This window comes from Triturus cristatus, chromosome 3_1 (assembly GCF_964204655.1).
Source record: "Triturus cristatus chromosome 3_1, aTriCri1.1, whole genome shotgun sequence".
Taxonomy (NCBI): Eukaryota; Metazoa; Chordata; class Amphibia; order Caudata; family Salamandridae; genus Triturus; species Triturus cristatus.
Window position 1 is genome coordinate 58,796,113 of NC_140583.1, and position 24,871 is coordinate 58,820,983.

The following is a 24,871-nucleotide window of genomic DNA, read 5'->3' on the forward strand; positions in this document are numbered from 1 at the left end:
CTTGTTTATATCAGGTACTCATCGTCCTACTAATCACTTTGTGTAAAGTAGGAAGCATGGCTTGGAACAGAAGCACCCTCTCTTCAATCGAGAAGAATACAATATTTAAGAAGTTCTCTGGAAAAACAATCTTCTTTCTCTGCTATAGCAATCCAGCGAGCCGTCTACTGCCTAAAAACACAGCTGCAGCATACATAAAAAATATTATTTAAAAAAAATACTAGATAACAAGGATGCTGTAAGAAAAACAGAGGGGGCTTAAATCGTTTAACTTCTCAAAGATCTTTCTGTTACACCAAAGCTCTTGATCTAACCAGAGGCACAAACCCTCACACCACTCACGGGAGGTGCCAATGAGACAGGCCAGGTGAAAGGAAATACCAGGAACACATTGCTGTCTCCTGCAACATGACTGGAGGCGACTGCCTTTTCAGGTCCCCTCCAATCGTTCGGGTCGCATCGAAGTACTACGTTTTTTTACAAATATGTCACTCTAGACCAGTGGTCTTCAAAACTTTTAATCAGCCGCGACCCGTGCAGGTAAGAGCGGTATCCAGACAAATACTAGAGCCAGGTATAAAGGACAAAAGATGTCAGCGATGGCCCATTACAGAGTTGCTGACTGCCGCTCTACGTTTCTAGCTTAAAACAAAGCACTGCTATCAGCATGATGCTTCTTTTAACCAGAGCCTGCCCCCACCCCCCACCGCCTACCCCCTGGGATCAGTTAATGCCCTCCAGGGGGCAGTCCTCCAGTTTGAAGACCCCTGCTCTAGACAGAGACCAGTCATACAGTCATTAGCCTTAAGCCTATCTCAGTAGCAGCAGGTCAAACCATTCTACGGGGCCAATGGGAATTCCCAGATGTAGGTCCCATTGTCACTGTCCCATAGGGCCCAAGCTGCCACCTACTGGCAAGGCCCAAATATGCCTGTCTGGAGTTGCTTCCCTTGAGCACGGGGCCTCGCATAGCACTTTGGGATGGATTGTTCCCATAATGAGCGGGGTTAGTACTAATTTGCATAAGGTGGGCCTGTGTCTAGGGTGGCATGGCGAGCCAACAACTTTCAGCGCAAGCGGGTATCATCCAGGCATTGTCAGAGTACAGCTGAAAATACACTTTGTCCTCCGGGAGTGAAGAAGCAAAAGGCTGCTCAGATATTACCATTGCAGGGAATGGATGGGCCCTCTGGGGACTCTCCAGTCAATGTCTGGCTTTGACAGGGCATCCGTTTTCTTCCTATGACCCATTTTAAATCCAGTTCAGAGGCCGCAACCGCTGATCTAATAACGTGAATGATCAACAGTGTCAAAGGTGTTTGCAAAATACAGAACAGAAGGATCGGGACCAGTGAGGTTTGAGACTTAGAATGATGCGCTCAGTGGATTCCAATGATAATACAAGGACTCACCCTTACAGAGTGACACAGTTCTGAGTGACAGGAGCTCAGAACACACAATCTCAATTGGGGGGAATCGGCGGTAAGGGGTAGCGAAACATCAATGGTGTCTTCAGCGGTTTGATAGAAGTGTGCTGGTAACTCTTGAGACGTCCATCTACTAGCCCCAGTAATCGACCAAGAGTACTGGCAAAGAGCCAGCATCCTGGAGAGACTGAGGACCAGGAAGCGTATGAGTCGATGTGAGTCAGGTATGAAGCCATAGGAAGCACTGGGCACACACACCGGCCATGTACATTCAGAGCGTAACTTTTCAGTGGAGACAGCTGATACAGGAGCAAGAAGAGAAACAAGGTAGAGACCTGCAGGAGCAGGAAACAAGGCAGGGCAGGGTGGAAACAACAAAGGTGCAGACAAGAAGTAAACGGTGGGCAAACACAGTGAGTCGAAGAGCAGTACAACTAATCAGTCGCAAAGCAGCTGACCACTGTTTTTGACAGTTCTTAATTTACCCTGAAAGCTCTTGCTTCCCCTAAGGGCATTCATTTAGGGGTATATTCACAAGAACGTGTGCTAAACATCTCCAAAAAATGTTAACGCAACTTTACACATCGTAGCCTATCGCAGGAAAATAACCCTGTGTCAACGTGAATTCACAACACGGCGGTACCATGCGAAAGTCCGCCGAGAACACGGCCAATGTCTGCGATACAACCACCTCGATGGAGATAAAAACACAAACCTCAGTGCGAAAAAACATGCGATGTGCCCAAACGTGATGAGTAAACAGTGACAACCAGCGAGAGGCCAGCAATACCCATGCGTAATGCGGGAAAAAGCAAAAGAACAGCAAACATAAAATGCCACTAAAAAACAACATAAACTGCGGAGTACCACGGATGCACCCTGACCGACTGCAGAGGACAACATGAACCCCACAATCCCCACGGAGGAACACCCAGGAATACAGGGCCCATGGAAGGCCAATGAGAAGAGGAAGAGGAAGACGGGGTACAGTCGCCAGGAAAACCCGATTATCGCCACGGATGAACCAGAACACCACCACCAACTGTACGTCACCTCCAACATGTCATTGGCAACAAAGAGGCAAAGATGGCACACCACCTCGGACCATGTGAATGCCGTCGCATGGCAGAAGAGGACAGTGGAAGAGCACAAGAGGCCCAGGACTCATGTGAATGGCAAAACCAAGCAGAAACTCGCTGCCAACACGAAAGCAGCAACGCACCCCGGAGGAGGGGGGCCAGCAGAACACCAGGAGCTGAATGACATGGAGAAGATGGAGGCCACAGTCACCAGTCGGGAGACGGTGACAGGATTCGGGGATCCGGACACTGTCCAACATGACCCGACACCACATCAACACGGTGCGCACTGACCAGGGAGAGGGTGGACATGAGGGAGATGGGCCCACATGCACAATTAAGCAGAGAACACTGCACACCCACAATGACTCAGGAACACGTCCCTGATCCCACAGGTACACTTCAGCACACACACAAACACCACGTAGTCCCACGTACACCATGTGCCCAAAGGGGCACCCATATAACACATCAACAAGCACACAACCAACACATGCAAATGTGCGAAACACAGCAAACATGCATATATATCAGCCACACTGACAATGCAAGTGACACCACATGACAAGTAGCATGGCTGTAGTCCAATCACCATGACAATGTACACGGCACAACACGGAGATGGCTGAGTGCGGACCACAACCAGAAAGGAGCAGGTCACACTCGGAAAAAAAACACTGGCACAAACAACCCCTGACGTCAACGACGCATCTGTGGACAAACCATGCCCAAGGGCCACAACTCGACAAAGTGCACAAGTTAGCCAAGTCTGCAACACCTCAGCGCCGTGGAAGCATAGAACTGACAGGCACACCGCATGAAAGGGACCAGTGGCAGACAAATCAGAGCCGCAGGAGCGAATCACCCATCGTGCAGAATGCGCACATAAGTATAAGTGCACCTCGACATTGACAACATCCCGGTACAAATAGCAACACCTCCAAAACGGAACACAGGACACAACTGGTGCCGCAAATGTGCACAACATGGCAAATCACATCTGGCACAGGAGGAAACTGTGACATGACAATGTACAAGTACAACCTGTAACCTGCAAATATGTTTTATTCACACATGCTGTGCTTATGGACATTTAGTACTGTCCGATGATTGCCGGGGAGGGCCACATTGTCACGTGCTCATGAGAAGTCATTGTCAATGATGGTGTTCCTACGGGCAATTCCTGCCGCAGCTGCAGTGGGATGTGGGCCACCTGCCCCATCGTCCCCATCACCGTCCGGTACTTCTGGAACTGGAATCCATGGGGCATTGGTGCGTACACAGATGTCGTGCAACACACAACATGCAACGATCATGATGTCCGGGATGTACAGGAGCTTTCCACCTGTGCCGTCCAGGCACCTGAAACGTGACTTTAACACACCAAATGTGCGTTCAGCAATGCCCCTGGTGCGTATGTGGGCCGCATTGTACTGCCTCTGGGCGGGTGTGTTCGGGTCTCGGAGGGGTGTCATCATCCAAGGGCAGAGTGCATATCCTTGATCACCTGTGACAGTGCAGGGAGAAAAGAGTCAATACTTGGTTCGGCAGGATGTGATGGCAGACCCACTAATCCAGTGATGCCTGTGCTGGCTGTGTGTGGGGTGAGTGTAAGCCAGCCCTCAGGGAGTAGCTGGTGCTGCCAACAACTCCAACAGTCATCAGGCACACAGAAATGCAATGTCAGAATAGCAAGGGGGATGACTTGAGTCGCACAGGGTTAGTGGCTCCGGATGCACTGCGGCCGACCGGGCCCACTGCCACAGGACGCTGACCTGCAGGAAACTGGGGTAGGGTCATGAGGGCAGAGCAGGGTCTCATATGTGTCATAGATGCCTTCCGCGGAGTGTCACGGGGGATAATGGGAGGTTCATCCCAGGGCATGATGCAGGGTGCACATGCCAGCTGTGTCCGGCAACATGGCGGATATGAATGCCACAGACTCATGCCAGACACCAAGTCCGTACCTCTCCGTTGCTGATGATAACCCCCAGGCCACAGGCTCAGACACCAACGATGTTCGCCAGAGGCTGACGGTCACTCACGGCGCACAGGGTTAGTGGCACCACATGTCGCAGACTTGCGTTGAACAGGGTTAGTGGCACCACGTGTCGCAGGCTTGCGTTGAACAAGGTTAGTGGCACCACGTGTCGCAGGCTAGCATTGAACAGGTTTGTGGCACCACGTGTCGCAGGCTTGCATTGAACAGGGTTAGTGGCACCACGTGACGCAGGCGTGCGATATGGAATTATGCCTCACTGATCAAAGGGAGTCTGGTGCTGTGGCCGCTGCCACAGATTTGGGGTCACTGCCATTCAAGACTCAGGACACAGTTCCACATGTGGGACCTACTGGTACGAAGAGGACGCCGGTGGAGTATGGCAATGAGAAAGGAGTGATGTGTGCCAGCATCGTGGGGGCCAGCGATGGTCTGGGGAGGGTGCAGAGGTCACGGGACTGGGGCTTGGAGCTTGCACCGGCAAGGGGTGGGCCCTCTTTGACACACGATGTTGTCAGCAGGTGAGCAGTGCGGCCTTGGGGCGCTGGGGCGGGTTGGCCTGGGCTGGGTATCAGCGTCCTGGGGTGCAGCAGGCGCACCGGGTCACAGACCCCACTGCTCACGGCGTCAGCCTCGTGGCGGACTGCGAGGCGCCGCCCTGTCAGTGACGTTTTTTAGCAACCAATGGGGTAACCCAGTATCCCTCAGAACCTGGGCAGACTTCTATCAAAAACACAATGGTTCTGTCGGGTAAAAAACCATATCCTACTAAATATACAACAAAATGTCTGAGTGAGTCAGAGGTGACACAAGAACCAAAAACCAAATTTTCTAAAATTTCAGTTTTCTTATATAAATTCATTCATTTATACGTTTTATCTTCAAAGATTAATTGCAAAAGCCATCACAATACAAAATCATAACAAATAGTGACAAAAAGTGAATCTTAGTGCTCAGTGAAATAAAGTGCTAGACAAAATACAGTGTAATTGTAAAAGGTCTCAATTATTATTGGCCAGCGAACAAGAGATTTATAGTAGTCATGCGAACTAAAGCAATTCAGTAGTTTAGGCAGACTCTAATTACTGGTCCGGGGAAATTGTCGACGTTTCAACCCTGTTAGCTGCACTACTAGTAAGTTGGTGCGGGTCTTCATCAGGACAAGAGTAACATGATGATGGCCTGTGAAAAGTAAATTAACTAAAGTCAGAAGTGTCACGGGAAGACTACCACTCACAGGTAATTAAGGTGGTATCGCACTCACCTACAATGTGGGCGGGGTATTCAATCCTTTCCGCAGTTAGTGATTCAATATTAGAGTTGAATGTATCTATAAACGAGTAGAATGGAATCATAACTCATACTCGTTACACTCATAAAAGTTACAGTGTAAATAATTTAAATTCAAATGGCACTAGTGGCAATAGAAGCTCACCTCAATATTGGCCGTCGTGATTATTACTCAGTCACGAGGTTGATACTTTGTCTATTAATTCTCAGGAAAAGAATGGTCCAGGATGATCCAATCTAGAAGCCATTAAATTAAAATAAGGATATAAATAGTGTAATAAATCATATTTATATCCAATTATTCTTCGTGTATATGGCCAATTAAAAAGTGTTCATAAAAGAAGTGCTCCGGGTGCTCACATCTTAAAGCTCGAATGAGGCGAAATAACGTCACTCAAACTGCTGTTGTACTCGATCTGTTAAATAAAGATTTAGATTGAGTACACGCTATTTTAGTGTATCAATGTTTCACAAATATCACAAATATCACAGAGAAAATTCCAATTCCTATGATTACCTTGGTCCGAGTTTAAGAAAGGAACGGCATGCAAAAGTCTCAGCTCGTCCGCGTCTATGGAGAGACGCGTTCGAAATGAGCTTGCATATATATCCCCAATGCGCATGTGTCTCTGCGTCAATTAGATGTTGCTAAGGAACGACGTCCAAACACGTCTTCTCGTAATCGTTGTCAAGCGTTAAGGACCGTGCGAATCCCTAATGAATTACATGTGTCTATAAGTCAGTTAGACGTTGCCTGACAATGACGTCCAAACACGCCTTCTGTAGTAATCACTGTTCTTAGAAATAAACTACCATACAGTCCGCCATGCCTTAAAGGCAGAACCATAATCGTTTTAGTCCTAATGCGCATGTGCGTCATTTGCTCGTTGCAGGGCAACCATATCCAAACAATCATCCGTGGTGATTGTTGCATAGCAACGCGAAATATGAGCATAGAGAGCAGAATGATTTCAATCTCTGAAATATATACATACCCAAATGGGGTGCATTTCCAAAGATAAAGGACATCAGTCTTATCGTTAGCAGGCTCATTGTTTAGTACCACGGGGGCGTTTACTTACAAGCATCGAGTCATCTAGTGTTAATGTACTGCGTATATCGATGTAATTTGCTTTTCTTTTAATTACATCTTTCATAAATTAGACATTGTGTTGTGTTGTTTTATATCATGTTGTTTTTACAAGCCGTACTTAACAATTATTGTGCATACATTTGAGACGATCCCTTCAGATGCAAGTGTTACAACAATTCAGTCATGATAGATCCCATTCAGCATTACAATATTCTGGAACAACACGACATGACATCATAAACATTATTGGTCACACATAGATCTATAGCAATTTCAATAAACTCGCCTCAGGCAAGACACTCAGGGCATCATTTTGTAATGCCAGGTTCATACATTGTTGTAATCAAGCACTGCTTCACAATGTTAATTATGCGTTACATCTGCTAACCAAAAATTATACATTGTGGACAGTGTCAATATGTCCAACTGATACGTTAACATGGATTACATGAAAACTACAATTCATACAGTTGATCTTACATTTTCTGATGCCAACAAGAACAAGTGGGTATGATTATAATTGTCCCATCTGTCTTGTTGTCTCCTCCATCTCATTTAACCCCTGGTCTATCGAGTTAAGCTGATGTATCCATCTGCATTCTTTATAGTTCATACTCCTTGCAACTGAACCTCCTCTTGCGCTAGGAATGATCCTCTCGAGTACCCACCATGTAAGGTTATGTGGGGCATGTTGGTGTGTCATGTAATGATCAACTAGAGGGGCCCCTTGTACCTTACATCTTATCCTACTCATGTGCTGTAGGATCCTCACTTTGACTTTCTGAATGGTTTGACCAATGTATATAGACCCACAGGGACACCTGATGGCATATAAAACGTTGGTACTGTTACAATTTGTAAACTGTGGGAGTATATACATTCTATTGGCATGTTCAAATGTAGTGCCCACATAACATAGATGACAAGGCTTGCACTGTCCACATTTGTGGTGTCCAGTTATTGGAGGAAGACCAAAATGACATCTAAGGTCAACTGGTTTTGGGTCTTCAAAGTATGCACTGACCACTGTGTCTTTGATGTTTTTCCCCCTCTTAAAGGCGAAGATGGGGTTCTGTGTAGTCTGTATCTCACTAGCGACCAAATTCCAATATTTCTTCACGATCCCTTTTATTTCGTTACTCCTGGTGTTAAATGTAGTCACGCAAACCATTTTGTCTATTTCTTTAGGTCTCTGATTGATCTCCAAGAGTTGCTCACGAGGGCAATACCAGGCACGTTTCTTAGCTCGTTTTAACAGCCCAGTAGGGTAACCCCTCTCCTTAAGGCGGCTGGTAAGTATCTCAGACTCCTTAAAATAATCAGCTCTCCTCGAACAATTCCTTCTGAGTCTGAGATATTGCCCATAGGGGAGGTTATCTCTCAGGCTGCGTGGATGGTGCGACTGATATTTCAATAGTGAATTCCTCTCCATTGGTTTGCGATACAAATCGCTATACAGAGATCCATCTTCTACTCGGAAGGTAACATCCAAAAAATCTATGGCCTTGTTGTTACTGGTCATGGTAAACTTAATGTCGTTGGATCTCATATTCTTCTCCATTGGTTTGCGATACAAATCGCTATACAGAGATCCATCTTCTACTCGGAAGGTAACATCCAAAAAATCTATGGCCTTGTTGTTACTGGTCATGGTAAACTTAATGTCGTTGGATCTCATATTCTATGAGAATATGAGATCCAACGACATTAAGTTTACCATGACCAGTAACAACAAGGCCATAGATTTTTTGGATGTTACCTTCCGAGTAGAAGATGGATCTCTGTATAGCGATTTGTATCGCAAACCAATGGAGAGGAATTCACTATTGAAATATCAGTCGCACCATCCACGCAGCCTGAGAGATAACCTCCCCTATGGGCAATATCTCAGACTCAGAAGGAATTGTTCAAGGAAAGCTGATTATTTTAAGGAGTCTGAGATACTTACCAGCCGCCTTAAGGAGAGGGGTTACTCTACTGGGCTGTTAAAACGAGCTAAGAAACGTGCCTGGTATTGCCCTCGTGAGCAACTCTTGGAGATCAATCAGAGACCTAAAGAAATAGACAAAATGGTTTGCGTGACTACATTTAACACCAGGAGTAACGAAATAAAAGGGATCGTGAAGAAATATTGGATCTGGTCGCTAGTGAGATACAGAATACACAGAACCCCATCTTCGCCTTTAAGAGGGGGAAAAACATCAAAGACACAGTGGTCAGTGCATACTTTGAAGACCCAAAACCAGTTGACCTTAGAAGTCATTTTGGTCTTCCTCCAATAACTGGACACCACAAATGTGGACAGTGCAAGGCTTGTCATCTATGTTATGTGGGCACTACATTTGAACATGCCAATAGAATGTATATACTCCCACAGTTTACAAATTGTAACAGTACCAACGTTTTATATGCCATCAGGTGTCCCTGTGGGTCTATATACATTGGTCAAACCATTCAGAAAGTCAAAGTGAGGATCCTACAGCACATGAGTAGGATAAGATGTAAGGTACAAGGGGCCCCTCTAGTTGATCATTACATGACACTCCAACATGCCCCACATAACCTTACATGGTGGGTACTCGAGAGGATCATTCCTAGCGCAAGAGGAGGTTCAGTTGCAAGGAGTATGAACTATAAAGAATGCAGATGGATACATCAGCTTAACTCGATAGACCAGGGGTTAAATGAGATGGAGGAGACAACAAGACAGATGGGACAATTATAATCATACCCACTTGTTCTTGTTGGCATCAGAAAATGTAAGATCAACTGTATGAATTGTAGTTTTCATGTAATCCATGTTAACTTATCAGTTGGACAAATAGACACTTTCCACAATATATAATTTTTGGTTAGCAGATGTAACGCATAATTAACATTGTGAAGCAGTGCTTGATTACAACAATGTATGAAACTGGCATTACAAAATGATGCCCTGAGTGTCTTGCCTGAGGCGAGTTTATTGAAATTGCTATAGATCTATGTGTGACCAATAATTTTTATGATGTCATGTCGTGTTGTTCCAGAATATTGTAATGCTGAATGGGATCTATCATGACTGAATTGTTGTAACACTTGCATCTGAAGGGATCGTCTCAAATGTATGCACAATTATTGTTAAGTATCGGCTTGTAAAAACAACATGATATAAAACAACACGACACAATGTCTAATTTATGAAAGATGTAATTAAAAGAAAAGCAAATTACATCGATATACGCAGTACATTAACACTAGATGACTCGATGCTTGTAAGTAAACGCCCCCGTGGTACTAAACAATGAGCCTGCTAACGCTAAGAATGATGTCCTTTATCTTTGGAAATGCACCCCATTTGGGTATGTATATATTTCAGAGATTGAAATCATTCTGCTCTCTATGCTCATATTTCGCGTTGCTATGCAACAATCACCACGGATGATTGTTTGGATATGGTTGCCCTGCAACGCGCAAATGACGCGCATGCGCATTAGGACTAAAACGATTATGGTTCTGCCTTTAAGGCATAGCGGACCGTATGGTAGTTTATTTCTAAGAACAGTGATTACTACAGAAGGCGTGTTTGGACGTCATTGTCAGGCAACGTCTAACTGACTTATAGACACATGTAATTCATTAGGGATTCGCACGGTCCTTAACGCTTGACCACGATTACGAGAAGACGCGTTTGGACGTCGTTCCTTAGCAACATCTAATTGACGCAGAAACACATGCGCATTGGGGATATATATGCAAGCTCATTTCAAACGCGTCTCTCCATAGACGCGGACGAGCTGAGACTTTTGCATGCCGTTCCTTTCTTAAACTCGGACCAAGGTAATCATAGGAATTGGAATTTTCTCTGTGATATTTGTGATATTTGTGAAACATTGATACACTAAAATAGCGTGTACTCAATCTAAATCTTTATTTAACAGATCGAGTACAACAGCAGTTTGAGTGACGTTATTTCGCCTCATTCGAGCTTTAAGAGGTGAGCACCCGGAGCACTTCTTTTATGAACACTTTTTAATTGGCCATATACACGAAGAATAATTGGATATAAATATGATTTATTACACTATTTATATCCTTATTTTAATTTAATGGCTTCTAGATTGGATCATCCTGGACCATTCTTTTCCTGAGAATTAATAATAAAAGGATCAACCTCGTGACTGAGTAATAATCACGACGGCCAATATTGAGGTGAGCTTCTATTGCCACTAGTGCCATTTGAATTTAAATTATTTACACTGTAACTTTTATGAGTGTAACGAGTATGAGTTATGATTCCATTCTACTCGTTTATAGATACATTCAACTCTAATATTGAATCACTAACTGCGGAAAGGATTGAATACCCCGCCCACATTGTAGGTGAGTGCGATACCACCTTAATTACCTGTGAGTGGTAGTCTTCGCGTGACACTTCTGACTTTAGTTAATTCACTTTTCACAGGCCATCATCATGTTACTCTTGTCCTGATGAAGACCCGCACCGTCTTACTAGTAGTGCAGCTAACAGGGTTGAAACGTCGACAATTTCCCCGGACCAGTAATTAGAGTCTGCCTAAACTACTGAATTGCTTTAGTTCGCATGACTACTATAAATCTCTTGTTCGCTGGCCAATAATAATTGAGACCTTTTACAATTACACTGTATTTTGTCTTGCACTTTATTTCACTGAGCACTAAGATTCACTTTTTGTCACTATTTGTTATGATTTTGTATTGTGATGGCTTTTGCAAATAATCTTTGAAGATAAAACGTATAAATGAATGAATTTATATTAAAAAACTGAAATTTTAGAAAATTTGGTTTTTGGTTCTTGTGTCACCTCTGACTCACTCAGACATTTTGCTGTCAGTGACGTTGGCCTTTCCGGGAGAGAACCATGCTCTGCGCCACGGGCATTTTGTCCACTCCCCTGCGCAGTCCTGGCGTATTCAGGGCCAACCCACTACGCTCACAGGGGGGGACACAGCGAGTGATATTTCCACTATCTGACCTACGGCCTGGGGTGACATGGTTGCGTCCACTGTTCACTACTCTCCAGTCACCAGCAATTGTGTTCTGCATGGCGATATCTGTGGTTTGCATACCCATGTCTGTCCTGCACATCCACGCCTCACTTGTCGTTGTGTACATTCCCATTCACGGGTCACTTGCATCCTTCGCACATGGCTGCATTCCGCATCTACACACGTTCAGCTGTTGTGTGGCTGTGGTGCCATGATATAGCTGTGTTGTGTGCAGGGGTAGCCCAGGATCACCATGGAGTAGTGTTGTCGTGTCTGTTAGGTGAGCATGTTGATTGACATGTTGTATGTGGTTTGGTCACGTGTGCATTCCCACAGTTGTGCGTTGTGTGATGGTGGCTTTGAGGTGTGTGGTGTGTTGATTTGGCACTTACCAACGAGCAGTCCAGTTCCATATGTGCCATCTTGGAAGCGCTGGTTGATGATTGACTGTCGGGAGATGGTGGAATCGTGCACCCTGGCGAGGTAGTTTCCGACGACATTGGTGAGCATTCTGTTGCGGTAGTGGTGTGCAGTATCCGCAGGGGGCACAAGTGGGACATGTGTGCAGTCTATTGCCCCCAACATGGCCGGGAATCCAGCTATGGCGTAAAAGCATTGCTTGGTCTCATGCTCTTCCTGTGCAGTATGGGGGAAGTGAAGGTACTGGGGTATGAGGCTGAGGATGGCATCCAGGACAGGTGTGATGAAATTTGATAAGGCTGGCTGTGAGACCCCTCCGACTCTGGCAGTTGTTGGTTGGAAGGTACCAGAGGCCAACAGGTGCAGCACAGCCAGCAGCTTTGTCTGCGGAGGTATGTTGGTTCTCTGCTGTGTTGGGACCATCAGCCGGTGGCCGATGTGGGTCATGATGTGGATGATGGTTGAACTTTTGAGCCTGTAGTGGTAGTGTTAGGTCTGTGAGACTAGTGCGTTTTCGGTAGGTCCGCAGTCTTACTCTGCGCTGCCTCTGTGGTGGTCCGGGGGGGCGGGTCCGGGTCCTGGGGATGTTGGCAGTCCTGGGGGTGGTGGCGGTGGGTGTTGTGGCCCTGTTGGGGCTCTGAGCTGCATGATGAATAGCTCCATGGCTTCGTTTGTTCTTAGGGTATGGCTGTTTGCGGGGCTCCGTTGCCTACTGCAGATAGGCGTCCGGCTTTACACCTGCAGGAGGCAGGTGTTAAATACCTGCTGCTACCGCGGCTTATCGCGTGGTTTTGACTCGCATAGAGGATCTGGCAGTTCATTGTGAAAGTGGTGTTGTGGTTTTTCATGTGTTTTTGCACGGGAACGCCTACTCTGCATCTCATTAGGGTTAGTTGGTGGTGTCCACCGTGGAGATACATTTTGGGGCAGTTATCGCAGGAATACTGGCGTTGTCTGCAGTTTACACCAGCTTGTGAATGGGGTGTTAAATCTATCTCCACTTTTGATGCGTTAAGGTGGTGATAAATTGGAGATAAGTCCTTGTGAATATCCCCCTTAGTCTCTTGGGGGTCTTGACCTGGGAGACTTATCTGATACTTCCCCTGCAGCCACTGGCGAACCACCCACATCCTCCAATATCACTTTTTATTCTTTCCCTGTCCTGCCTGTCTCCTACTCTTATTGGTCTCATGTGACCCTGTCCTACTTGGCCCATATAGACTTCTGTTTGATGACTACATTCCAATCCCAGGACAGTATCTGGACTGGTGACTATTCAGAAGCTGGTGGCTTTCACAATTGCATGCTGACAAGAGCCTCCTTCGCTTTGCTGATTATGAGCAAAGCAGGTAAGATAACAGCTCTCTGGCTTGGAAGGAGTAGGGATATCTTCATCAATAACACCATCACCACAGGTACCTTCAGGACTCTGAGTACCTCTTTTACACTAAAGTGAATCTACTTCTTTTTTAATTACATTCTAATACTTCCAAAATGCACAGCAGCTCAACTGCCTTCTAAAAAACATCTGTAATCACATCAAACCTTCTAAGCTGCATTCCAACCAGGGATGGCCTATTATATTGTATTTACAGAGAACAGTATCATGGATTACAGAACAGCACTTGCCATAATCAAACTCTCTTTTTTATGATCATGTTCATTTCTGGAACTACAACCACTGCTAGACTCACCGAAGAGGCATGGCGCTGGTCCAAGGGTTTGATGAATGACCTAATCATCTCTCCCACCCTAGGATGAGATTTCTTTGCTCAACTTCTTATTGGAAATCTAGTTGCGGAGAGGCACTGTAGTTCTTCCTATATGCAGGCTGGTAAGATGGGTTCTTTAAAACTCTTAAAGAGGGCTGCAGACCGTAGTCCACCTCTTCAATCACTCGGCATCAGCGAGCTGGACTTTCCCTTAAAATAACTTAGGAAGACCACATGGGTTCTTCAATGGATTTGCTTCTCATTCATGCTCTCTTCTGCTGCCTCCAATGTCTCCTGATGCTTATAGGTTCCTCTGTGAACCAACCTGTCTTCTTAGCCCTGAGTTCTTTACCTGTGGACCATAGTAGGTGACATCATATTGCTAACAGCTTCTCTAACGAGGTTATAATCCCACTGGTATGCTGTTTCTAGACATGGAATGATGCTCCAAGGAATCCAAGACTACCTCCTAAAAATGGCCATTGTTATATTGTTAGAAGGTGGTTCTGACACTACGGGCCGCCCGGATTTTTCGCTTTTTGAGCACCTAATTGTTGAGCTTTTACTGTGGGGGAGCCTCATAAGTTGGGACTCACCCACAGTGAACTCAAGAGGTAAGAGACTGCATGGGGATTTTACTGGTGTTCCCCTGGCTTGACCAGGCCACTGCGCAGCAACTGGAGTAAGGGACAGCGGGCTGGTTACATGCAGACACATATGTACATGTGTGTGCACACGTGTACGGGCTGCGCAAGGGACATTCCTAGCGTGCGCAGTCCAGGAGCAGCTACAAAGTGAATGGTGTGGCAGGACTTATGCAGAATTGGGTGATGACATGGAATAGGCTTTATACACTGGAAAGAAACATGCCAGGGAAAGTCAGTGTGTTTTACTGTGTTTTTCACTTCATTACTCCCCTATGGGAATGTGGGGCCCATGGCTAGATTAACTTCCATTAGGCCTACAGATTCCAGACACACACTAAAGTCCACTGTAGCGGATGTGAAAAGAAGTATTCTGCAGAGTCCAAAGTCATATTTATTTATTTTTTTTTGTAAAACCTTTATTGACATTTCAACCAAAAACAAGTATGGGCCTACAACCCCCGGGGCCGGCCGCTAAGCAGTTAGAGTAACAAAAAGCAAATTTTGATCACATGCAGCACTTCGGGGAGCAGATTTTCCATGCTAATATACTCTTGGCCACTGTACAGCCCAAGTAGGAAACCAGGATATAAAAGGTTTTCATTTTATAATAGAGAATAGAAGGATCAGGTGCCAAACAATTTCCCAGCAGCAAAAAATGGCAGGCAGAATAGTAAACGTCAACAATAAACAGCAATCGATCAAGTCAATGGCGCTAAAACAGGAGGTTCAGGATTTGGAAGAACATCACGAGCCATTTGCGCCTGCAGTCCCCTGCCCTAAGACCCAGAAAACACCACGGAAATTGAGGCACAGATGAAAAAGCAGTGATTGACAGCAAAGGAAACCTACCGTACTGACCCCAGAAAAGAAGGACAAAGAAGGAGAGGAGAAGAAAAAGGAGGCCATAGAAACAAAGTAAAAGGCTAAAAAGTCCCCTCCCCCAACCCCCCACCCTGCACCTCTGCAGATGAGTACGGCCCCCACCCCCCAGCAGTGTGCCTGTCGCCCCAGAACCAGACCCGAAATATAGAAGAAACAGAGAAAAAGGAGAAGGAAAGGAACCCCACCTGACGGGGAAATGAAGAGAGTATTAATAAACTGGAGGAGGGCCTTCAAACATGCCCCCGGCTTCTCCCTCCCGCACAATATATTCCTCCCCAAGGTAAACAATAAACAACAAAAAGTCGACCATGTCAAAGAGAAATGGGGAGCATTATTCACCTACTACACTATTAGTTATGCCGTGAGAGCACGCAACCCCCGTGCCCGCCCGCCTATTAAATGACGACCTCTGAAGGATCAACCTTATCCTTGGCCTCTCTTTGCGAATCCACCAATGCATACCCATCGACCCATTGCCATGTCTAATGTTACGAGGAAGAGGAGCGTCCAAAAAAGACCAGGAAGCGACACACACATGGAGTGTGGACGTCGCTGAATGCCAACACAGTCATCATCATGGAGGATCATCTTTCCCAGTACTGCCCCAGGACAGGCGTTGCACCCAAGGTCCAGGAAGGAGGAATCGGCCAGAGCAGGCGACCGTTGCTTGAATATTGCCTGGGTCGCCGGAGGCTGTGCGTGGGACAAAGTCACCACCCTATGCTCAAATCCAAAACCTCCGGAACAGACCAAACCTACAGCCGGCCGACCACACGTTACCACATTGTCAGAAATTTCCAGCTGTCCCCTATTCACAGGGGCAGCCTCGACCCTTCCTTCCTGTGTGAAGTGAAACAAATCCTTGTGTACCTGGGGACAGGCAGATCGCAACTGTTCCGACGCTGACGCAATACCATCAAGCTTTCTCCCCAATACCCGGGCGCCGTGAACCAGGGTGGAATGAAGGGCACCGAGAGCTTCGAGAAGGTCACCGTACCCCAACACAGCTCCCTGCGCCCGCTCCGCTACGCTCCTCTTAGCCACACACTCCCAATCTTGCTGAGACCCCGTATATAGGATGATAGACTCCATCCTATCAAGATGGCCGCAGGGTAGGTCCACCCCAGATTGGGACCGGGACTCAGGCACAAGCGCATCAAGTTCCATGTCACTGCGAACAGGGTTCCGTGGGCAGGCCAAACATGTATCCAGTGTGTGATCACAGGCAACAGCCATCCTCACCCTGGACCAGCGCCCGCGAAAATTCGGGAGTAGCCCACGAAAATCGGGACGAGTTACAGGCAGCGTCCGAGCAGCTCACTGGCGAGGGCTCAGGCAATTACCGAGAAGTCTTGGAATTGCCACCTCGGGCATGCACTCGTTCCGCTACGCTCGGTGGTAGGAATGACCACAGCGAGATGCAGGCCAAGATTCGCGCCGCTCCGGTATGCCGACTCCACCCGGTCACCAATGGCCGCTGTTGTTGAACTGCTACCCGGCCATGTTGTCCACCCGAGGTCCCGGTTTCAGGGTTGCACAGGCCGCAAACTTCAAATGAACATTTCTCCGGCGGTACCGTCGCCAGAAACTTCAGAATCACACGATCGGTTGCCGCTCTCAACCACCAACACGGGCATGTAGCGTAGGCTAAGGATCTCATGCAGGATATCTGTGCGGGATGTGGAGGTTCACGGAGCCGGGAGCCTACGCTGCCGTCCCGATCGCCATCTTGGCTCCTCCCCCCCAAAGTCATATTTGTTCTGCTTTTGGGTCATACAGGACTGTCATATTTCTCTGAGCCAGCCATAACCAGACCCTGGCTGAGGGCTGACCTCAGCAGGATGGATTGATAACCTTTCTTCCACAAGGTAAGGCCTCCTCTCCAGGAAGAGATGATGGGTGGGGCTACAGGCTCATCCATCACTAGGTGCCAGGCACCAGGCTGCACCAAGGAGGGAAGGCAGTGAGGGGGGAAGGAGTTGGGTTTCAGAGGCCATGTGGCCAGAGACACTGAACGATGCCATTTTGAACAAACCCAGAGGCTGGACAAGAAGGAGGGAGCAGGGGCAGGGAAGTGATGTGTCGCTGTTTGATAGGACCAACAGAGACTTCCTGCCAGCCCCCTACTCAACTTTTAAAAAGTGCTTGGACAGGAAGGGAAGCTCTCTCTGGGGTGTGGTCTGCTGAGGCTGAAGGTGCTGGAGCCTGGCGCAATGGGCAGTTGGAAGGAGAGACCCCCGGACTGCCCCCAGGACCCTATCAGCACCAGAAGAAGAGCCCAGGACCGGTGCGCAGAAGCAGTGGCCTCTGCGCAGGGAGAAGAGAGGCCCAGGAGGGGAGCGAGGCGAAAGGCTGGCGCAGAGAGCCAGTGAAGACCGGTCCCTGCAGAATGCACCCTTTTAGAGACCCGGAGGGCGAAGGAGAGTGCTCCCAGTGGCTAGGGGGGGGGGCTCCTCCAGGAGCAAGAGGACGCGAGAATAGAGAAGATCGGACCCCTGGGGGCTGAGATATGCCCCCCAGAAGGTACGCAACCTTTGACCTTTGATGGGACCGACGACGAAGCACGTGGGGCTCCACCGCCGGTCTTGTAACTGCCCCCGGGGTGGGTCAGGTCCCGGGGGCTGCACCCCAAGGAAGGAAAGTCGGGGTGCGCCATCGCGCACCCAGTGAAGGTACCTCCACGGGGTGCCAGGACCCCACCCAGGCCCCTGCTGAAAAATGAAGACGGGGGGCGCCGTCGCGCTCCCCGTGAAGGCGGGGCACCAGGAGCCCACCCTGGCCCCCGCTGATGCGGAAGGAGGGCGAGCGCTGTCGTGCCCCCCGAAGATGTTCAGCCCCGAGTGTGGAGGAGGTGGGGGGAAGTGCCGTCTCACTCCCCCCCGAAGAACCGCTCCAGAGCGGACGCTGCGTGTCTGCCCGCAAATGGCGATTACTAGCCCACACCACCTCCCTTGAGTAAGCCTCAGACTGCTCTGCAACGCTACCCTCTCAGAGTCAGGCGCTACAATTGGGTGTTTGGTTCCCAGTGAAGGACAAATGTAGTCATGTTATTTGTGCAGGCCTCACAGATGCTGCCTCGTTTTCCAACATATATCAACTATTCTAAGAAGCCAGGTGGAGAGGGAAAAGGTTCATACAATTAGATACTTCTTAGACCATGAAAATTGGGCAGAGAATCAAGATATATTTTTCCCCGGTGCCAGCCTCATTCCAATAGTTCGCCCATGGTTTGAGAGCCACCTTGAAGGTTTTGGAGACGTTTATGTATTCAGTCCTGTGAGACTATTTTGTACGATGGTGTCCAGCTCAGTTTTTCATTATGTACATCACTGCCACGTCTTGGCCACTGTTAGGAACCAGGTCAAGTGACAGACATGAAGGGGCTTGAAGCGCTGGAGCACGCGCCTGTGAAGGAAGGAACACTAGACCGCTAACTCTAGGGCATGCCCGCTCACTCACTTCCTGGGTTGAGGTCATTTTCAGGTAAGTTAGGAGGGCACAGCCCGATTTAGACTACCCGAGACCTTAACCCAGTGCCTGTCAAAGTGTTGAATGGCTGCATTGGCTTTTATGACGCTTGATACAGTTCACACCTGTTGTGGCATCGCTAAAGATGTGTTTTTTTTCTCCTTTTAGTTCCCTTTGAAGTGCCTTCCTTTATTTGTCTTCCTGGTTGTTGGTGTGTAAACCTCCGTTTCATTTCCGGGCATTGCTGGATATCTGGTCGTCTCCAGGCTCGTTACAGGGCAATCTTTGCTGGTGCCGGTAAGCCTTGCTTCAGTTGGTACTTGTATGTTGTGTCACAACTGATATCCACACTGATTCTCTGCCCCGTGTCTTTCAGCTGGTCGGATCTACCCAAAATTCACCCCATCAAAGCAGAGAGTGCCGTCCCTTGAAACAGGTGAAGTCTCTGAGAGCAGCTCCAGGTCTGGCTTCTCTCTCACCCCTTTCCCCTGTTTCTGCCCTGGGTGCTGGGTCTTCTGATACTTAACCCTCTGCTCACCAGGACGGTCACTGAGGGACGGTAGGGCTTCCAGCAGGGCCCTGACCCCGAATCCTGACACCTAAGTTAGCAGCAGTGCTCAGAATATGTGGGCTGTTCCTGTTCAGTTTGCTCAAGTGGAGTCCAGACTAGTTCTTAGGCGATCCATAGTTGTCTCAGTCTGGGGAACATAAGAGGTGCCATCAGCGCAGGTGTCGGTGTAAACATGTGTCTTACAAACTGCTGTGGGTTTGCTCACATGGACTCAGATGGCACCCTAAGACCAACAGGTAATGCCTGTAGAGTTCACACTTCCCGGCGCAGGGCACCTTCACCGTTTCTGACAGATCTTTTCAGGTGCACCACCAAGAAAGATTTAAACAAATAAATTCTCTTGTGAGTCGATGCAGTATGTGATACAACACAATGTGTGTGTTAGGATGGCCAGGAGAAATGTGTGCCTGCACAGAAACACATTTCAAGAGAACATTCATCCCCATTAAAATAGTATCTTAGGCTCAGGACGAAGTAACAAACATGTTGAATGATAAGATATTACGTCATCCACATTACACATTTATTTTCAAACTGCCTAGCCTCAAATGACTTTACTTCTCTGGCCAAACAAGATAACTGAAGGAGGAGAAAATAAAATGATGCAACATTACTCATGTTACATGGCTTTTATTTGGTACCTGTTCACCAATAACTTGGTAACTTTCCCCTTTTAATAGTAGGCTGACCAGTGGCGGTCTCGACAGGTTGTTTAGGCGATGTCGTAGGACCAGGTCCTTGGAGTGGGTGTGACAATATTCATTATCCCTGAAATAGGACAAGATGGGGTACCCTGAAATACAGAAGGACCCTAGCGCGACAGGTGAGAGCTTAATGCTTCAAAAACATTGCATGGGACGTATGCTGAAATAAACATATATACTTAGCACTGAGGAATGCCCCAGACCCAAATTGGGCTCTTTGTACGGGCCGAAACATGTTGCATAAATCAGGGGTGATCGAGAGATTAACACTCAATCAGTACTGTGTATTAAGCTTTGAATTAACCCATGGTACCCTACTAATAAAAGTAGTTCTGAAAGAGTACACCTTGAGGTTATTTTAAACACTTCTTTACTCTTTTTTAACTGTTCCCTGTTTTGTCCAGATAGATACTTTATATTGAACTCCCATCCATGGTTGAGTCCGCCCTGAGGGTAGTACCCTATCAGGGTGTGGATAGGCACCGATGATGAAGCATGCCACTATCTTGCGGGTGAGGTGACTAATCCAGTAGGGTCTACAACTGTTCCCTTGACTATTTACTTTTGTTTTCTGCCCAATATCCATAGTATCATGTAACTAGGCGGGTTGTCTCTCTCTCTCCCCGTGTGAAGTAAGTCCATTCTTAGACAACGTAAGTGCAGTAAAGCCAAATTGAGTAAATGGGCTGGGAGTTTGACATTTGAACTCCACAGCTCCATGATGGCTTCAATGAATGCTAAGAAGTTTGGTATCGAACATCTCAGCATAATAAACCTACGCTGATGATAGTGCTGGATTTATTACAAAATGCACGCAGAGGGCATCTTAGATATGCCCCCTGGAAAACGACCAACTCCCAAGTGTACAGCTGACTAGTCTGCACCAGCCTGCCACACACGCAAGTTTCTGACTCCCTGAGGTAGGAGCTCTTGTCCCTTTGTGGGTCAGGAACAAAGCCTGCTTGGGGTGGAGGTGCTTTTCACTTACCCTCAAGCTGGAACAGCATTCAGGGGGGTGTGCCTCACAGGCTGTCTGCCCTTTGTTATGCTGGCCAGGGCCTCTCCAGCTGGTGGAGATACCAGCCCCTCTGACCAAGCCCCACTTTTGGCAGCAAGGTCTGCGGGAAAATTAGTAAGCAGGAGAGGTGTGTCCCCCTCTGCCAGGAAGATGAAGACCGGTTCCGGTAAAGAAGTTCTGACGTCCAAAGGCACCCCAGCATCCTCAGCTCCCCAATGTTGTGGAGCCCAGCCGATGGTGCTCAGTCATCTACAGACACCTCTACTTACGTGCCTAGCTGTTGTTTACCTTCATCCAGACTTCTGGTCTGAGCCAGCAGCCTCTTTGGGCAACTGTCATTCCCCCTTCACTTCCATTTGGCTCCAAATTCTGATATGCACACTGCACTTAGCCGCCCCTGTGCCGCTGGTGGTGTATGGTTGCTGCTGCCTTGTGGCCTGTGCTTGCCTAAACCCCCGGGGCCTGTGCCCTAAAACCGCGGGCACCTACCTGCTGCCAGCACCTCTGTGGGTGCCCCCAGTACCCATTGATTTACATTTGGATCAGTGACCTCTGCAACCGGCCTCCCCAGTACCGCTGGTAGTGCAGTACCTAGCTTGATCTGACCCTTGACTAGAGTTGGTCCAAACCCTCAAAGACTGGATGTGTAAGTTGAGTACTTGTAAATGTGCATAACTGTTTTCCTCCCATAGGATTGCATTGCATTTCTTAATATTGCACTCAGGGCCCTATTACAATGTTTGTCAGTAAGCCTTCGACCGCTCGTCAGAGGCTTACCGACTGACATCGTTGGTTTACATTCCGACCACCGAAATATAATGTCGGCTGTTGGAATATAAACCGACCAGTCAAACTGAATGGCTTCCAACGGGGGGCAGTCGGAAGCCTCACATAATCACTAACGGACAGCGTTTCCCCCATTGGGATTGGGATTATGATGTCAGTTTCCGACAGACTTTCCATGTCGGGCTTTCCAACATGGAAAGGCTGTCGGAAAGCGACTTTGGGGGCCCCTAGCAGGGCCCCTTTCTATACATGGACTATGGTTGTGGGCCTCTAGGGCACCTTAGGTGCTCCCTGTAAATCCCTGTACCGAGTGGCAGGCACCTGATGGTGCCTGCCACTCGGTACAGAGATTTACAGAAACACCCATTTCTCTTTGGGAGCTTGTGCTGCGGGCAGGTTTCAAACGGCCGCACAAGTTCTCGTAGGGGAATGGGAGTTTTCGACCGCATCATGTGCGGTCGCATCATAATTGAGGGTTCGGGAACGCCGACCGGTAGTCAGTCGGAGGCAACTCCAATCGACATCATAATGAGTCCCTTTGTGTCTATCTTTTATAATTGCTAATTAACTGCTACTGTTGATAAACACCACAAAGTATTTTCAGTATCACTGTACAGTATTATTGCCTTTGCAAACACATTCCTACTGGATTTGAAAATTTTACTAATTTGAAACTGATACCTGCAACTGATTTCTCCCTGGTTCTAAAATAAAACTAAAAAAGTAATATTCTGTACAAAAAAAAATCTGGGATTCAGTCTTTGAGTGGGTGCCTCATTTTTTGACTGTGTGTGTAAAACAAATGCTTAACACTACCCTCTGATAAGCCTAACTGCTCAACCACACTGGCAAAAGGGAGAGTAAGGTTTTATCTAATTTAGCCTCTGTAAAGCCTCTGGGGATCCACTCTACACAGTGCACGCTATACCTTACTTTGGTATAGTATATACAGATATACACACAATCCCTTTAGTGCAAAGGGGAGGGAACAGGAGGCTACGGGGCAGTCAGGGTAAGCTGGCCGCCAAAATACATGTATCACACAACACGAAGCTAACCTGACTCAGTGTCTGTTTCTTAATGAAGGAAGAGGCACACTATGCCTAAAATCCTAAAGTGGTGCTGGGCATCTCAAAAAAATGTATGGACTGTCCTCACACACCACCCGGCGTCATGCTCCATCATTGGCAGTCCTCGCTCTTTAAAAACCACGTTTGATAACGAGCGGGCCTACACCTGGAGACAGGGAGGCACTTCTATAACAAAGTGGGGGCCCGTGCTAGGAAAGTGAGTGAGTGGTATTTAAAATCGATGCAAAATAGTGTGTGGGATTTTAATTGCGCAGAATGTGCTCGATATTAAAACTAATAGTGGGGACTAGGGGGTTTAGTACCCCATCCCCATCTGTGTTGCCAACATGTTTCTGCCGTAGCGGCCAGGAGGGTCCATGGCATTCATCAGGGCGTGAAAGAGCGCTCCTATCTTGTCTCTAAGAGACTAAGATGAATCCACTATTGTAGGCTAGCTCCAGTCCAACTCTACCACGAAAATTTCGAACAACCCCAGGCAATGGGTAGGGATGTCCCATGGGAAGGGAGGAATTGAGGGACCCCTGTAGTCACACTTGCCTCAAGCTGCGTCCCTCGCGGTGCTCCTATACTCAATCCTCATTGCTTCCCCGCTGGTCAAAGCGGGGAAGTAACCCCATAGTCCCCACTATTAGTTTTAATATCGAGCATATTCAGCGCAATTAAATTCCCACGTAGTATTTTGCATCGATTTTTAAATATCACTCACTCACTTTTCTAGCACGGGCCCCCACTTAGTTATAGAAGTGCCTCCCTGTCTCCAGGTGTAGGCCTGCTCGTTATCAAAAGTGTTTTTTAAAGAGCGAGGACTGCCAGTGATGGAGCATGATATCGGGTGGTGTGTGAGGACAGTCCATACATTTTTGGAGATGCCCAGCACCACTTTAGTTTTTTCTGCATGGTGTGCCTCTTCCTTCAATAGTATATACAGAGCCAGCTACCTACAGGACCCCAGAAAAATACATGGATTGGGCCCCCCACGCTCCAGATCCAGCCAGCCCATTCACAGTGCCGGGGGGGGCCTCCTGGAGCTCGGGGGATCCCACACTGCGGGGGCAAATGTCACGCCACTGCAATGAGTAACTGTTTTGTCTCCTTACCTGGTAGTCACCATTGTCAGCCTTCTGCATCGTACCTGGTTTTGACTGCCTTTAGTGTTTCGTGGTGCCTGGCTGATTCTGCTTTTGGCGCGCTTTTCTGTACCTGGCTATCGTGGCCTTCTGTGCGTCTCTGTACCTGGTTGTCAGTCACTGCCTTTAGCGTTATTGTAATGTATGTAAGCTGGCTTTGTGTTGTTGTGGCACAGTACCTCTTCTTTCCGTCTTACCAGCAGGTTCCAGGATGACTGTGACAGGAATTTCTGTAGGGCCTTTGCCTCCTTCAAAAGCCTTGCACTGGCTGGAGTATCACTTGACTCCACATACGCCAATCGCCGAGTGCTTCACTTCGACTGCAACACAGATGGCACGCACAAGCATTTTGCTGGACGACTGCAAACTCTCAGGGAGGGCACTCTCATTACTTCGGGTTGCAGAGTCCTTAACTCGTTGTCAGTTGTAGCGTAGCACGGTAGCATGCATATGACTACGCCACACACGGAGATCTGTATTGCACGTCTTTATTCTTCAGAATGCAACTGTTAATTAACTATATGCACTGCGTCATGAACTTTATTAACCACAC